The 18,415-nt window shown below is 42.8% G+C and overlaps 1 protein-coding gene across 1 annotated transcript in view; it reads right to left on the bottom strand.

Moving 5' to 3' along the window:
- LOC124775195 (sialin-like) overlaps window positions 1-18,415 on the bottom strand; it is a 526,531-nt gene that overhangs the window by 497,907 nt on the left and 10,209 nt on the right. The gene's annotated exons all lie outside the window — the stretch shown is intronic.

The raw sequence follows: 18,415 nt of genomic DNA, 5'->3' as shown, positions 1-18,415 counted from the left end.
TGAAAGGGGAAGCAGTGGTTGGGAAAGGAGTGAGACAGGGTTGTAGCCTCTCCCCGATGTTATTCAATCTGTATATTGAGCAAGCAGTAAAGGAAACAAAAGAAAAATTCGGAGTAGGTATTAAAATTCATGGAGAAGAAGTAAAAACTTTGAGGTTCGCCGATGACATTGTAATTCTGTCCAGTGTCTTGAAAGGAGGATATAAGATGAACATCAACAAAAGCAAAACGAGGATAATGGAATGTAGTCAAATTAAATCGGGTGATGCTGAGGGGATTAGATTAGGTAATGAGACACTTAAAGTAGTAAAGGAGTTTTGCTATTTAGGGAGTAAAATAACTGATGATGGTCGATGTAGAGAGGATATAAAATGTAGACTGGCAATGGCAAGGAAATCGTTTCTGAAGAAGAGAAATTTGTTAACATCGAGTATAGATTTAATTGTCAGGAAGTCGTTTCTGAAAGTATTTGTATGGAGTGTAGCAATGTATGGAAGTGAAACATGGACGATAACCAGTTTGGACAAGAAGAGAATAGAAGCTTTCGAAATGTGGTGCTACAGAAGAATGCTGAAGATAAGGTGGGTAGATCACGTAACTAATGAGGAGGTATTGAACAGGATTGGGGAGAAGAGAAGTTTGTGGCACAACTTGACTAGAAGAAGGGATCAGTTGGTAAGACATGTTTTGAGGCATCAAGGGATCACAAATTTAGCATTGGAGGGCAGCGTGGAGGGTAAAAATCGTAGAGGGAGACCAAGAGATCAATACACTAAGCAGATTCAGAAGGATGTAGGTTGCAGTAGGTACTGGGAGATGAAGAAGCTTGCACAGGATAGAGTAGCATGGAGAGCTGCATCAAACCAGTCTCAGGACTGAAGACCACAACAACAACAATTTAATATCCAATAGACACAGTTCTTGTGTTTCCGTTTGCGTCGGAAAGTAAACCGATTACTATTACAAGTTCCTAATCATGGGCGAATTATTTAGTCTCACCTGAATGCTTCAGTAATTTGGTTTATGAATCTCTGTGTATTAGTCTATTTCATTAGACACAATTCTTGCGTTTTCGTCAGCGTTTACAGTAGAGTTCCGCAGCACATGGCGATAGTCCGTTTTTCTGGGTAGTGTAGCTTTCTACGGTCTTTAGTAATGGATAGCGACTGTGAGTGTTGTGCGCGGATTGGAGCCGAATTGGTGACACTTTGCTCTAGCTCCAGGCTGTGATGGTTTCTGTTACAAAGCTTGAAGCTGCTGTGGATGGGCACCACTATTGCGGGCGAACCGGGGGGTCCAACGGACGTCCAGTACGTCTGAGTGCTCTGACTGGTCCTCACCGGTGGCCAACCCAGTTATTGCTCGCACTGCAGTTGGTCCCACACCCGTCACCCATGGTCGAGTGGGAGGTCGCCTCGGGGCGCGGCAGGCGGCGAAAGACTTCTCAGGGGAGGGGGGGCACACGTAAGGCCTCCCCAGTTAGACAAACAGTTTCCAGGTGCTGCCTGTAGCTGACACAGTCGCTCAGCCAGATGCAGTCCCCTGTTCGGTTTCAGAGGAAACCTCTCAGCCTGCAAGATCCGGACAATCACAGTGGATGGAATTATTGGTAGTTGGTAGCTCCAATGTTAGGCACGTTAGGGGGCCCCTTAGGGACATGACTGCCAAGAAGGGGAAGAAAGGCCTTGTGCACTCCACGTGCATACCAGGTGCAGTCATTCCGGGCGTGGTACGGGTTCTTCCGGATGCATGAGGAGCACAGGGTACAGCCAACTGCAGGTGGTGGCTCACGTTGGCACCACTGAAGTGTGTTACTTTGGATCGGAAGAGAATCTCTCTGATTTCGAGTGGCTAACAGCAGTGGTAAGGGCTCTTGCTTGAGACATGAAAACACAGCTGACCATCTGCAGCATAGTCGAAAGGACCGATTGCGGACCTTTGGTGCAGTGCCGAGTGGAGAATCTGAGTCAGATTCACAGACAGTTCTGGGAACATTTAGGCTGCTGATTCCTCGACTTGTGCCGTAGGGTGGTTGGGTTTCGGGTCCCGCTGAATATGTCACACGTCACGAGTCCACTACATGCAGGAGGCGGTTACACGGCTAGCAGGGGCTGTGTGGCGTGGACGGGGCGGTTTTTATGTTATAGGGTGTCGGGAAAACACATAAAGGGCTTCAGTCAGAAAGGGTGCAGGCCGAACACAGGAAGAACGTAGATACAGGAACTATCGGTATGACATTTGTAAATTGTCGTAGCTGTGTTGGGTAAGTACCAGAGCTCCAACCGCTAATAGAAAGCACTGATGCTCAAATCGTTATAGGCACTGAAAGCTGGTAAACCCGGAGATAAGTTCAATAGAAATTTTTGCGAAGAACCTAACGGTGTTCCGAAAGGATAGGCTAAACACAGCTGGCGGTGGCGTGTTTGTTGCTGTTAGAAGTAGTTTACCTTGTCACGAAACTAAAGTAGATAGTTCCTGTAGTTAGTATGAGCAGAGGTAATTCATGGCAACAGGAATAAAATAATAATTGGATCCTTTTACCGACCTCCCAGTTCAGACGATACAGTTGCTGAAAAATTCAAAGAAAACTTGAGTTTTCTTTCAGACACATACCCGACTCATACAGCTATAGTTGGTGGTGACTTTAACTTATCCTCGATATGTTGGCAAAAATACATGTATAAATCCGGAGGTACACATAAAACATCATCCGAAATTGTGCTAAACGCTTTCTCTGAAAATTGTTTCAAGCAGTTAGTTCATGAGCCACGCGAATACTAAACGGTTGTGAAAACATTCTTGATCTCTCAGCGACAAATAATCCTGAGGTAGTAACGAGCATCAGAACGGATACAGGATTAGTGAACTTAGGGTTGTCGTAGTGAGAATGAATATTGTAACCTCCAAATCCTCCAAAAATAAACGAAAATCATACCTATTCAAAAAAGCAGATAAAGATTCACTTGAAGCCTTCCTGAGAGATAATCTCCACTGTTTCCAAATTAACGATGTAAGTGTAAACCAGACGTGGCTCGAATTCAAAGAAATAATATCGGCAACAACTGAGAGATTTATACCAAATAAATTAACAAATGGCGGAGCTCATCCTCCTTGGTACGCTGAACGGGTCAGAACACTGTTGCAGAAACAACGAAAAATACATGCCAAATTTAAACGGACGAAAATCTTCAATATTGGCATTCTTTTACAGAAGCTAGAAATATAGAGCGGACTTCAAAACGAGATGCTTATAACAGTTTCCACAACGAAACTTTGTCTCGAGACCTGGCAGAAAATCCAAAGAGATTCTGGTCGTATGTGAAGTATGCTAGCGGCAAGACACAATCAATGACATATCTGCCCGATAGCGATGGAAATACTATCGAAGCAGGGTTATTAAGCACAGCCTTCTGAAATTCCTTCACCAAACAAACGAAGTAAATATCCCTGAATTCGTATCAAGAACAACTGCCAGCATGAGTAACGTAGAAGTAGATATCCTCGGAATAGTGAAGAAACTTAAATCACGTATCAAAAGCAAGTCTTCCTGTCCATATTGAATACCAGTTAAGTTCCTTTCAGAGTATGCTGATACAATAGCTCCATACTTAACAATCACATACAACCGTTCGCTCGACGAAAGACCGGTACCCAAAAACTGGAATGTTGCACAGGTCACATCAATATTCCAGAAAGCTAGTAGGACTAATCCACTAAATTACAGGCCCATAACATTAACGTCGATATGCAGCAGGATTTTGAAACATATATTGTGTTCGAACATTCTGTATTACCTCGAAGAAAACGATCTATTGACACACGGTCAACACATACTTAGAAAACATAGTTCTTGTGAAACAAAATTAGCTCTTTACTCGCACGAAGTGTTGAGTAATATTAACAAGGGATTTAAAATTGATTCCATATTTCTGAATTTCCGGGAGGCTTTTGACACTGTACCACACAAGTGGCTTGTAGTGAAATTCGTGCTTATGAAATATCGTCTCACTTATGTGATTGGATTCGTGATTTCCTGTCAGAGAGGTCGCAGTTCGTAGTAACTGACGGAAAGTCATCGAGTGAAACACAAGTTATTTTTGGCGTTCCCCAAGGCAGTGTTATAGGCCCTTTGCAGCTCCTTGTGTATATATACGATCTGGGAGACAATCTGAGCAGGCGTCTTGGGTTGTTTGCAGATGACGCTGTTGTTTATCGAGTAGTAAAGTCATACTAAGATCAAAACAAATTGCAAAACGATTTAGGAAAGATATATGTATGGTGCGAAAACTGGCAATTGACCAAAAATACCGAAAAGTGTGAGGTCATCCACGTGACTGCTAAAAGGAATCCGTTAAACTTCTGTTACACGATAAATCAGTCAAATCTAAAGGCCGTAAATTCAACTAAATACCTAGGAATTACTATTAGAACAACTTAAATTGGAAGTAACACAATGGAAAATGTTGTGGGGAAGGCTAACCAAAGACTGCGTGTTATTGGCAGGACACTTAGAAAATGTAACAGACCTACTAAAGAGACTGCCTAAATTACGTTTGTCCGTCCCCTTTTAGAATACTGCTGCGCGTTGTGGGATCCTTACTAGATAGGATTGACGGAGTACATCGAGAAAGTTCAAAGAAGGGCAGCACATTTTGTATTATCGCGAAATAGGGAAGAGAGTGTCACTGAAATGATACAGGACTTGGGATAGACATCGTCAAAACAAAGGCGTTTTTCGTTGCGACGGAAACTTCTCACGAAATTTCAACCACCAACTTTCTCCTCCGAATGCGAAAATATTTTTTGACGCCGACTTACGTAGGGAGAAACGATCAAATGAAATAAGGGAAATCAGAGCTCGCACGGAAAGATATAGGTGTTCGTTTATTCCGCGCGCTGTACTAGATTGGAATAATAGTGAATCGTGAAGGTGGTTCGGTGAACCTTCTGCCACGAACTTAAATGTGAATTGCACAGTACCCATATAGATGTAGATGTAGATAAATAAACCCATAGCAAACGACATACCAACATGCAAAACAGAATTGCTATGAACTTATGCACAAACCTAATAGTAATAATCTGTAAGATTAGCCGCACGTGACTGTGCAATACAAGAAATAAAAGATCATTGACATGAAACTGATTGTATATTCGAACGTTTGAACAATACATTGGTCACTATTATATTTTATGAAGCGACATTTTACGGGTTACAAATTGGCCCAATATTTTTATTTACATGTTGCGAACTTTTAACTCACTATCATTAACACAGAATTGTTAACAGCGTTCGCCTAAAAATCATTTGTTGATATACCCTCGCACCGAATGACATAGGGCGTTAAGCAAAAACAGTCGGACCGTCACAAATCGTTTTGTGATGATGACACTATTTATAACGTAATCTCAAGATCATTTCTATACGCATTAATTAAAAACGTTTAACAAAATTTAATTGTGGTAATTTTCTGTGATAGTGAGAGCTTAGATATGTATCGATAAGAAGGGAGTTTTTTGGATAACACCGAGAAGACGGCAGTTAAGGACTGGTTGTTTGCCGATGAACGGGTCTGGATGGTGAATTTGTAACTGCAGACTTATAGCTTGTTTTTAGGTGCATTGTGGGCTGTGAAAATAAAGGACAAAGTGTGTTGAAATCTTGCTAGTTCTGGATTTAATTTCCGTTTAGTATTATAAAAGCTGATGCATTGGAGTAGTGCACAACGTGGACTGCCAGGTTAAAATTTCAATGTGTCAATGCATCTCTTACGGTGAATTAATATACTGTGGAGTAACATGAAAGCCATGTCTCTAGAAATGTAGGTTTTTCGAGGGAATTGACATCAATATTGAGCACATACTGGGAACTGTACTCCACGCACAAGCACTATAGGCATTTTTTCATCATCTTCATAATACTGATCACTTACAACTGGCGAAGCGTGGCATTTCTTGTAGGGTAGGCTGAAAAGTACGAAAAAAATGAAAAAAAGCTTGTAAAATAGAAACACTGCAAAAGTTACTTCGTTACATATATCTACTAAACTGAAACTACTACAGTAATTGTTATAAATAAATGCCATAAAAATGTTAAACAGCTACACATTAATAAAAGTACAACACATAGTAATTAGTTCTATCCTCCTGCACTTTTTCTGGCTGTAAACATTGATAATGCGAGACATAAACTCCTGTCGATTCGTTGATTTCACAGTTCCCTTCTCTATAGCAAAAATCGCCAAGTTTGACAGTCTGTAGTTTGTCATTGTGCTGCGAAGGTGCGTTTTAACGCGTTTTAATATACTTATAATTCTTTCGCAAGACGCGGTGGTTGCTGGAATTGCAAGAAACAACGACAGTAATTTCACACATTCAGAGAACACGATTTTTAACCCATTGTTTATAATGGATTTGAGGAGGACCTTGGGCTGTAGACGTTTATCCTCACTGTAAATAAATATAACTTCTCCTTTCAGTTTTTCACTGTCAAAGTAAAGATATGTTCCAAGTAATTCTTCTGTTTCTCCCGGCGTATTTGTTGCTCGAACTGTCCACGGGTATACTGCCGGTTCATGGTGTTCCAATATTTAGAGGTCTGAGCCAGGATCTTGGTACGCTCATAATCCATCTCGTGTTTCTCGGACAAACAGTACTCTGATACTGCCGACTTATTTGGATATTTCAGTCGAGTGTGCCTTTGATGTTCTCGGCAACGATCTTCGATGATGCGTACTGTCTGTCCGATATAAGTCTTCCCACACTCACAGGGAATTTGGTATATGCCGGCCTTCCTCAAACCGGAGTCATTTTTCACACTTCCCACTAATGCCCGTGTTTTATTGGGCGGGCAAAAGACGGTTTTAACTCGGTGTTTCTTTAATATATGGCCGATTTTCCTCGACAGTGCGCTATTGTACGGAATAAAGGCAGTGGCTACCTCTTCTTCCGTGACTTCATCCGTCTCCACAGGTTGTGCTGTGGTGGTGGGACGGAGAGCGCGTCTAGTCTGCCATTCCGAGTACCCGCTTTTTCAGAACACGGTTTTGAGGTGTTCCAATTCCTGGGGCAGATTCTCTGCGTCTGAGATGCTGTGCGCCCTGTGTACTAGTGTTTTTAGTACTCCATTCCTCTGAGAAGGGTGGTGGCAGCTGTCTGCATGCAGGTACAGGACAGTGTGCGTTTTATTCCTGTACACACCGTGGCTCAGGGTACCATCAGCTCTTCTCTTGACCATGACGTCCAGGAATGGTAATCTTCCTTCTGCTTCGGTCTCCATAGTGAATTTGATGTTTGGATGTATGGAGTTTAGGTGTGTAAGTAAATCCAGGCGCTTGTCCCTACCATGGTGCCAGATGACGAACGTTCATCGACATAACGGAAGAAACAAGTAGGTTTCCAATTGGATGACGCCTAAGCTTCCTCCTCGAAGTACTCCATGTACAAATTCGCGACCACCGGCGAGAGTGGGCTGCCCATTGCGACTCCATCCGTTTGCTCACAGTATCCCCCATTAAACAAAAAATACGTTGAGGTCAAGACATGCCTAAAGAGTTCGGTGGTCTTCTCGTCAGATTTCTGCCCAATAAGCTCGACTGACTCTCGTAGGGGCACCCTGGTGAATAGTGAAACCACGTCGAAGCTCAATAGGATATCAGTGTCTTTCAGTCTGAAGTTGTCGAGACGTTTCACGAAATCTACGGAATTGAGGATATGGTGAGGGCATTTACCTACATAGGGGCTAAGTAATTCAGCCAGATATTTTGCCCTAATGTTGCTGACAATCGGCCGCATAGGTACCCCCTCTTTGTGGAACTTATGGAGTCCATAAAGTCTTGGTGGTACAGGTCCTTGAGGTGACAATTTCTTGACGTCCCTCTCTGGTAGATCCACGTCCTTGAGTAGAGCCCTTGTCTTGTTCACCACCTTCTTCGTGGGGTCAGTGTTGATCTTCCTATAGGAGTCGTCATCTAGCAGGCGCAGCATCTTCTCAATGTAGTCCTTACGGGAAAGAACAACAGTGACATTGCCTTTGTCAGTAGGTAACCATGAACCGGCAGTATACCCGTGGACTGTTCGAGCATGTTCTAAGTAGTTTTTCAAATTCATGTATCGGGAAATTATTTGGCCTACTATAGCCTGAGAACTTGTTCTCATTTACATGCTCTGTAAAATCTGTTTCATGAAAGTCCTGGAATGTAGTTTCTATGTTTACTACTACTGTGTCAATTACTTGAAATGCTACGCTTCTCAATGTCTGAAGACTTTCCTCTGTTTGGTTAAAATTAATTTCAGATACTCTTGATAACTTTATAGGGCTTTTAGCTTCCACTATTCATTTCAGAATAATTTCCTCACATCATAGTCTTTCAAGAGCCTTAATGCAGTTATCAATTTCGAGCTTACAGCGTGTTATGTCCGCAGTTTTACTTTGCAAGATGCTAGACAAGATTCTTGTATGCCGAAAAATGGAATTGTACAGCTGCAGTAGAGAAAGAAAAGTTTGTTCATACAACACACTACTTATCCAATTGCTTGATGTAAAGAATTATCATTTCCACCCTTCTTTGTTAATCACATCATTAAATGCTGCTCTCTGGTCTGTATAGTGAAGAATAATTCTTTGTATAAAGCGTGAATGAAAATTCCACTTTGTTTCACAAGGACTTCGTAGTTTCAATCCCCTTTCACTTCTTTTACTGCAACAGCTAAAAATGGATGAAATCCTGATATATTTGCCACAAAATTTCTACTTGCGTAATTTTTTACTAGCATAGAGGAGAAGTGATGTGCGTAGCAGCGGATGAAGAGAGCATGAGGATAAACTTGTTCCACAGTAAAATGGACACCACAATTTTTTCCGTGCCATTGCACTGCAGTCGTCGTATATTTGCGATACTAATTTGTTTTTATGAATATTCCATCTCCTTAGCACTTTCAACAAAAAAAGTGGCTATGCCTTGTGCACTCCGGTCTCTGAACACCTCATAAAACCATACGAATCTCTCTTGCATTTCTCCTAATTCGTTATTTGCAAAACGAAAACTTACACTCATTTGATGTCGAGTTGAGACATCCGTTGTTTCTTCGGCTTGTACTGATATAAGAGGACTATTTTTAACTTCACTTGAAATTTGTTCTTCAGCAACATCCGTAATACAAGCTATTAATTATTCTGTGTGTCAGAGGAAGTGCCTTTAAATACTCCATCCGATGCTAAATGATCTTTCATGTATGGTTCTTCATTTGCCAATAAATTCAAAAGTTCTAAATAATTTCCTTTATTTACTGACACCTCAGTTTCTTTATTACCTCGAAGAGCTAACTCTTGCCGTGCTAAAAAGCATATGATCGAAATAAGTCTCTTCATTATACTTGCGTGTTGATCAACCTACTCGTTATATTTCAGAGCTTCCAGGTGCGTTGCTTCTGAAAGAACACGGTCAATTGTAGCTGATTGTATTTAACAGCTGCTGTGACATGCGAAATGAAACGTTCATGCATTTTATTATTCGAAAGGATATTTTCAAGACTCCCTTCGCCTACTCCCCACTTAAACAATTCAAAACCGTTATTACCCGCTCCAAATAGTTCACGGTAAAAAAAAAAGGTTTCTTCCTTACAACGCTGCAACTTAACCATGGTTTTGAATTATACCATTGTTTTTGGAAACGTCTTACAAATTGTCCATAAGATTTTTAACACATATACCTGGCGTCGGCTTTCGTCCTTTCACCAGGAGTTTATAGTCCAAGGAAAGACAAGAGAAGAATGCATGATTTTCAGTTGGAAAATTCAGTTGATCTTGTGATGAAATAAATTTGTCCATGATAGTTTGAAGAAATCAGCAATACCATGCGTTACAAGATAATGATCTAAATATTCGGTTTTCCCTTCGACAACACAATGACAAGACAAATTAACAATGAAACCGTTCACGTGATAGGGCACACAGAAATATACTTCACTAATCAGTTAATCATTACCACCGGTTACTACATTTAACTACAAAATTCATGTTCCAGGTTTCCTCATAAGCACATCTAGTGCTATGGACATGAAAACGTACAGACACGCTATGAGACTACCAACCTTTGAAATAAGTCAGGTTTCTAAATTTTAATCTGAGGAAAATTAAGAGTTAATGGTTTATCATTCTGACCGGCTTGTAGCTACCGTGCTAGACGATGCGAAGTAGCGCTATCTTTTATGGAACTGCTGAATGACATATCATTGCATTTAGGCGTGTATTCACCTGCTGGTGAGAAGTAGAAACTAAAAACCATGTCCACAGTGTAGAACCCCAGTCCGCCATGTGAAAGAAACGGGCTTATTGCGAATGCTCATGACAAGTACAGAATTCCGAGCTGCTATTGGTTGCAAAGCTAGAGGAGTAATGCACTTCACTGGTGGTTGCATATACGAAGTTCAAACGTAAAATATTTGAAAACATTTACGAGGATACGTGATCAGATCGGATTAAATTCAGTTTCGACGAATTATTTTTGAATTTTTTGGGGAGGCTCAGCCTTAGAGCATTAATGGAAGCTTCACCAGATCGCCGCTTATTACAAGAAAAAAACTATACTGGCACATATCAGAGACCGCAATACTGTGACTGTGTGCCGCGCCAGGGACAACTCGCCGTTTCTCACAGCTAAGTGTTTACAGCTGTTCTCTCTTCTCGAATAAGTATTTGCAATTGCAATTCATAGAGTCGTTAACTCTCGATTTGTTGAATTAATTTTCAGTTTCTCATTGTTATTTACCACTTGACGTAACTTCGTCACAAGAGTCATTAAGTAATTCGTCCATCAATGTCCAACACTCAACCAAAACTTGATAAAGCGTCTACACAGGGGAAAAACTCTAAATGCGGTAGTTTCGTGCTGAATAAACTTTGTTTACATCGAAAAATAGTCATATTGCAGTAGTCCAGAGCCATTGCCGGAACTTGTCTGCTTTTATTGATGAGTGTTAATGATTTTTCTAGTACAAAGTGAGAGCACTGTTCGGTAAATTGTGGAAACAGTCAAATCTTATAATTTTTTTATTTAGTCCAAAACTTGCGTACGACAGATATGTACGCCTTTTATTAATGAGGAACCGGGTTTCTTCCCTCTTTCTTTAAAGTTATTCGCCAAATTTCACTTCCATTCGAAAGCTCAATTAAATCTTGTTAAATTTTTGCATGAACACGGTCATTAAGTGTAGGAAGATTAAATGAGGGGATTCTGTTCCGTCATAATTTAAATTATATGTACTGGTATGCTTACGTTTCTGTGACTAACTTTTAGTTCAGCCAGTGTACCTTTACAGCGGATTTATCATTTTGAGTGCATTTCTTTTAAGTTTGCGTGCATACCCATTCATGTTGAACTCACTACGATACGGCAGTGTGCCCGTTCTCCTCAGCAGAATGAAGCAGTTAGGTTCCGAGTCAGACGCGAACCGATAGTTCGCGACGTGTAGCACGGTCTTATGGATATGTCGCGAAATTTTGTTCTGCCCAGAGATCTTTATAACACAAAGTATTTACTTTTTAGAGTGATCTGTAATCAATGAAGAGAGTCTACAAAGGTCGGAGCTTGAATTTAGGCTGGGCATCTCTCAGCACCATTTGCCGTTAATTCGAGCTACGCTAAGAACTTGAAACAGTAGTTTGCTTACTCTTCTCATCAATTGAAAACGGGAACAATCAGATCACTTGCTCAATTTCATTGTATATAAAACAGTAAAGTAAAATTTTATTAGACATTACCATCACATTTTCGATGCAAGTAAATCATAAGCTTAAAAAAGTAGGAGTACACATTGCTGAATAGGGGGTCCTCAGTTCGCTAGAGCGCTAGTCTTGCGAGACTTCAAAACGGCTCTGAAGCAGGCACGATACATTACCCGCAAACAATAACCTCTAGTTGTTTAAGAGGATGCGTAAGCAGCTCCGCTGACAAAAGAATGTATTACTATTCACAAACGTTTCATTAAACACATGACAAATAAGTTGATCCCTCTAGAGTCAAAGCGTATATTAAGAATACATGTCGGCGGAGGTGTTCCTGAACAATTCAGCAAAATGCAATTAAACTTTTACAGTAATGGTGTACGCATCTACATGCTTCAGTATAGTACACATATAGGTGTACATCGAAGTCAGTCATTTTATTCTAACAATTTGCAACGGGTCAAGTGTTCTGGAGCCACATGGTTCTGTCGTGCGAGCTTCCTCAATTGGCACAAACAAGTAACGTGTCAGGTGTGAAGGATCTCCATTAGGATTAGAAAGCTAGCAGAACAGGTTCTCCTTTCTTTTACGGTGTACTTCACGCTTTACGATGCGTAATTATATGCAAGGGCAAACTGAGCAGATCAATATACAGCAGCAATGAATCGTGTATGACGACAGTCGTTAAGGTACAAAACCGAGAATTAGATGTAATCTAAAAATTAATGACGCTATCTATATAGTAGAATAATTTAATGTAAATGGATACTAAGGTACTCTGAATGAATATTTATATCGTAAAGTTTCTAGGTAATTTATCTGTATGTGAAATACTGAATATTCCTTTTTTCGAAAACTTTCCCCTCGTGTAACGTGTGCCGTATTCAATCGCTGAGAAAAACTGGCTGTTGGTTGGTCCTGTGTTGCGTATGTGAATGGTGTCTTGAGGAAATGCTGAATTAAAATAATGAACATGAAACTAATAAAATGCCAAAAGAAACTAATGATGTCATTAGTGAAAACTATTTAACTGACACTCGATACGGAAGTACACCAAGAAAGTAACGTAAGAGGAAGTACAGTATCTGACTTGAAATAGCAACGAAATAAAATATTGCTCAACACGGGAGAAAATAACTGTTTAATATTACTGTCATTAGACACTGTAAATGTATGACACCCTCCCCCCCCCTTAAGTTGTTGTTACGTTAATTGATTTATGACCCCTGGGGATAACCCATCCCTCTGAGAAATCCCCAACACCCCTCCCACTCCTCCTCGTGCATCTCTCTGGGAATCATCTCGCTGATACAAGTACACTTTTGAAATCAAATCACTCGACTTATTAATTAAATCGATAAATTTACCAACCCCGCCCTCTCTGGTAAATCCCCAGCCCCTTCCCCACTAAGAAAAAATTGTTAGGAAAGGGACTCAGTCTGTGCTGGATACGAAGGATCGCATGATACAAAATTGAAGTCAATGTCAATTACATCTACATCTACATCCATACTCCGCAAGCCACCTGACCGTGTGTGGCGGAGGGTACCTTGAGTACCTCTATCGGTTCTCCCTTCTATTCCAGTCTCGTATTGTTCGTGGAAAGAAGGATTGTCGGTATGCCTCTGTGTGGGCTCTAATCTCTCTCATTTTATCCTCATGGTCTCTTCGCGAGATATACGTAGGAGGGAGCAATATACTGCTTGACTCCTCGGTGAAGATATGTTCTCGAAACTTCAACAAAAGCCCGTACCGAGCTTCTGAGCGTCTCTCCTGCAGAGTCTTCCACTGGAGTTTATCTATCATCTCCGTAACTCTTTCGCGATTACTAAATGATCCTGTAACGAAGCGCGCTGCTCTCCGTTGGATCTTCTCTACCTCTCCTATCAACCCTATCTGGTACGGATCCCACACTGCTGAGCAGTATTCAAGCAGTGGGCGAACAAGCGTACTGTAACCTACTTCCTTTGTTTTCGGACTGCATTTCCTTAGGATTCTTCCAATGATTCTCAGTCTGGCATCTGCTTTACCGACGATCAACTTTATATGATCATTCCATTTTAAATCACTCCTAATGCCTACTCCCAGGTAATTTATGGAATTAACTGCTTCCAGTTGCTGACCTGCTATATTGTAGCTAAATGATAAAGGATCTATCTTTCTATGTATTCGCAACACATTACACTTGTCTACATTGAGATTCAATTGTCATTCCCTGCACCATGCGTCAATTCGCTGCAGATCCTCCTGCATTTCAGTACAATTTTCCATTGTTACAACTTTTCGATATACCACAGCATCCTCAGCAAAAAGCCTCAGTGAACTTCAGATGTCATCCACAAGGTCATTTATGTATACTGTGAATAGCAACGGTCCTACGACACTACCCTGCGGCACACCTGAAATCACTCTTACTTCGGAAGACTTCTCTCCATTGAGAATGACATTCTGCCTTCTGTTATCTAGGAACTCTTCAATCCAATCACACAATTGGTCTGATAGTCCATATGCTCTTACTATGTTCATTAAACTACTGTGGGGAACTGTATCGAACGCCTTGCGGGAGTCAAGAAACACGGCATCTACCTGGGAACCCGTGTCTATGGCCCTCTGAGTCTCGTGGACGAATAGCGTGAGCTGGGTTTCATACGATCGTCCTTTTCGAAACCCATGTTGATTCCTACTGAGTAGATTTCTATTCTCCAGAAAAGTCATTATATTCGAACATACACTCCTGGAAATGGAAAAAAGAACACATTGACACCGGTGTGTCAGACCCACCATACTTGCTCCGGACACTGCGAGAGGGCTGTACAAGCAATGATCACACGCACGGCACAGCGGACACACCAGGAACCGCGGTGTTGGCCGTCGAATGGCACTAGCTGCGCAGCATTTGTGCACCGCCGCCGTCAGTGTCAGCCAGTTTGCCGTGGCATACGGAGCTCCATCGCAGTCTTTAACATTGGTAGCATGCCGCGACAGCGTGGACGTGAACCGTATGTGCAGTTGACGGACTTTGAGCGAGGGCGTATAGTGGGCATGCGGGAGGCCGGGTGGACGTACCGCCGAATTGCTCAACACGTGGGGCGTGAGGTCTCCACAGTACATCGATGTTGTCGCCAGTGGTCGGCGGAAGGTGCACGTGCCCGTCGACCTGGGACCGGACCGCAGCGACGCACGGATGCACGCCAAGACCGTAGGATCCTACGCAGTGCCTTAGGGGACCGCACCGCCATTTCCCAGCAAATTAGGGACACTGTTGCTCCTGGGGTATCGGCGAGGACCATTCGCAACCGTCTCCATGAAGCTGGGCTACGGTCCCGCACACCGTTAGGCCGTCTTCCGCTCACGCCCCAACATCGTGCAGCCCACCTCCAGTGGTGTCGCGACAGGCGTGAATGGAGGGACGAATGGAGACGTGTCGTCTTCAGCGATGAGAGTCGCTTCTGCCTTGGTGCCAATGATGGTCGTATGCGTGTTTGGCGCCGTGCAGGTGAGCGCCACAATCAGGACTGCATACGACCGAGGCACACAGGGCCAACACCCGGCATCATGGTGTGGGGAGCGATCTCCTACACTGGCCGTACACCACTGGTGATCGTCGAGGGGACACTGAATAGTGCACGGTACATCCAAACCGTCATCGAACCCATCGTTCTACCATTCCTAGACCGGCAAGGGAACTTGCTGTTCCAACAGGACAATGCACGTCCGCATGTATCCCGTGCCACCCAACGTGCTCTAGAAGGTGTAAGTCAACTACCCTGGCCAGCAAGATCTCCGGATCTGTCCCCCATTGAGCATGTTTGGGACTGGATGAAGCGTCGTCTCACGCGGTCTGCACGTCCAGCACGAACGCTGGTCCAACTGAGGCGCCAGGTGGAAATGGCATGGCAAGCCGTTCCACAGGACTACATCCAGCATCTCTACGATCGTCTCCATGGGAGAATAGCAGCCTGCATTGCTGCAAAAGGTGGATATACACTGTACTAGTGCCGACATTGTGCATGCTCTGTTGCCTGTGTCTATGTGCCTGTGGTTCTGTCAGTGTGATCATGTGATGTATCTGACCCCAGGAATGTGTCAATAAAGTTTCCCCTTCCTGGGACAATGAATTCACGGTGTTCTTATTTCAATTTCCAGGAGTGTAATACGTGTTCCAAAATTCTACAATTGATCGACGTTAGAGATATAGGTCTATAGTTCCGCACATCTGTTCGACGTCCCTTCTTGAAAATGGGGATGACCTGTACACTTTTCCAATCCTTTGGAACGCTACGCTCTTCTAGAGACCTACGGTACACCGCTGCAAGAAGGGGGGCAAGTTCCTTCGCGTATTCTGTGTAAAAGCGAACTGGTATCCCAGGACATACTGTTCTTTTATAAAATTCCATTTTCAAGTATTGAATCTCTTTATTTGGTGGGAAAAGCTCACAGCCAGCAACTAAATGTCCTAATTGCGCAATTACACTGCTGCAGATTGAAGTTGTTTGTTTGTAAATTTTCGTGTATGTGTTCACCCTGGCACGCAGGGTTCAATTGAGCTAGTGCACGATGCCACTAGCAGAGGACGACTCACCCTATCCCTCGCTCCCTTCCTCACCCTCTCTACCAGAAAAAACTGGTGGGAAAAAAAAAAACTCATTCTGTGCTGGAGAGAAAGGATCTCACAACACGAAATTCAAATCAGTGTCAATAATATATTGATGAATAATCTGTATTTAATCAGTCTGCAGGAGAAGGGCTCCTCCCACTTGAGTAGAGCTCACGTCTACACCCCCACCCCCACTTCCCATGATAACTGTAAGCACCGAGGAATGGAATTACGTGCGGTGTAGTAGCTGCGCGTGTGTCTGCCGTCTGGGCGCAACCACAGAGGTCAAAAACCACCCAATGTCCTAATTACAGATCATGATACTAAATACCACTGACCATTGGCGAGATGTCAGCCTCCTTTGATCTTGCGACCCTGAAAAATGCAACAGGTGGCAGCAACTCTTCGATATTGATACCTGAGAAATTCCTGTCGACACACATATGCTCACTCTCTCTATCTTCTCTCTCTGTCTCTCTCTCTCTCTCCCTCACACACACACACACACACACACACACACACACACACACACTCCCTAATGGATACTCCCTAGTGAGCATCTGTCGTGCGCACACTAACCCCTCTTTTGTTCTGAACAAAGCAGTGGATACCTGGTAAATCACCAGCTGTGGATATCTTGGAAATGTTCTCTCACTCTGTCAGATTGATTGGCTAATTAATTAAATCGATACCCTTTGTGTGTGGACAGTTTTTCCTTGCATCCTAATGATGGATACTAGGACTGGTATATTTGGCGGAATTCGATCCCGCAGCTGCCCGATTTCCAAATCCATCTGAATTTATTTTCCCCTTGTCTTCTATTGCTGGATACTGGAACACTTACATAGTTTGTTAGCAAGTCCACTACGTTGGATGTGGCTGAGAACTTCAAATTTCAGCTCATTGCATGCCATGTACTTAAAATATCTCTGAGGGGTTGGATTAATGTGTGTGCTCGCAGTACCACTATTGGAAGCAATAAATCGGCCAATCAGTAATTTGGTGTTGTGATTGGGAGCTGTGCTATATAATATGATAGCTGTAATTTGAAATTTCGATGTGAATTTAATCCCTTACCGTTGCGAAATCCTCGACCATTATGGGTCTGGTAAGTGTTTTTTATGAAGGACTATAGAATTCAGCTACACCAAGATGAAGGAGGATGGGGAAAGGGTCCACCGCGTGATAGGATAGTAACAACAGCAAATACCACTGCATGACAGAGTGCACTGCAATGTACTGAGAAGTACTAAACCACGATCCTAGTAGTTTTGTCACGGCTAGATGCCTCAGATCGCTGAGAACGCTCGTACGTACAGTCCAATCACCTCCCAGAGATGTACACGCGGCATGCCCATCCCCTCGTACACCGCCAGCACCAGTGCTCAAAGGCCGGAGAAAACTGCCGCTGCGATCACTGTTGCAGTCATGGGCGATATGTCTCAGTGATCGCGCCTGGTCTGCAGCCGGACTCGGCCTGCTGAAGAGAATTGCCTGGTCATGGAGGGTGTCCAGGATGACGTCCAGCGCCAATACTTGTCAGTGAAAGATACTGAATCTTCTCAAATATTCACATAAAAATTGGAGAATACATACAACACACACAATCAAGGAGGCAGCCTGACGCAGACAGAGTATTAGTTCACAGTTCAGCTATTCAGAGGACCCCACCACCGAGAGTTGGCCCCACTGCTGTGGGCAAGACCGACTAAATGGCCAGCTGGAACTATTTTGTACCCTCTTCTCACAACAGCCTTAAGCTGGAAATGTCAACTTGTTCTGGTCACCAGCTACCTAAACTGTGTATCCAGATGGCGGGCAGAGTCATCCTAACAAACTAGTCCATATTTATTGGTGTAATTACAATTAAACATTACTATTGCAGCCCCAATTTGGTGACATTTGACAATCAGCGAAGTATCAGAAATACCTCCTTCTGGTGGCTGTAGCTCTGAGACAAATATCACGTTGAAACATCAATGACTATATCCTCCTTATGGCTAGACATAATTTCCTCATACAAGCTTTCACCGCCCTTAAGACCACTAATGAGTGGTAGGAATTTGGATGTTATTAATAAGTCCAGCGGCAATA

The sequence above is a fragment of the Schistocerca piceifrons genome, chromosome 2 (genome assembly GCF_021461385.2).
Source record: "Schistocerca piceifrons isolate TAMUIC-IGC-003096 chromosome 2, iqSchPice1.1, whole genome shotgun sequence".
NCBI classification, from domain to species: Eukaryota; Metazoa; Arthropoda; class Insecta; order Orthoptera; family Acrididae; genus Schistocerca; species Schistocerca piceifrons.
The sequence above is the reverse complement of the archived record's forward strand: the minus strand, read 5'-3'. Positions and strand labels throughout refer to the sequence as shown.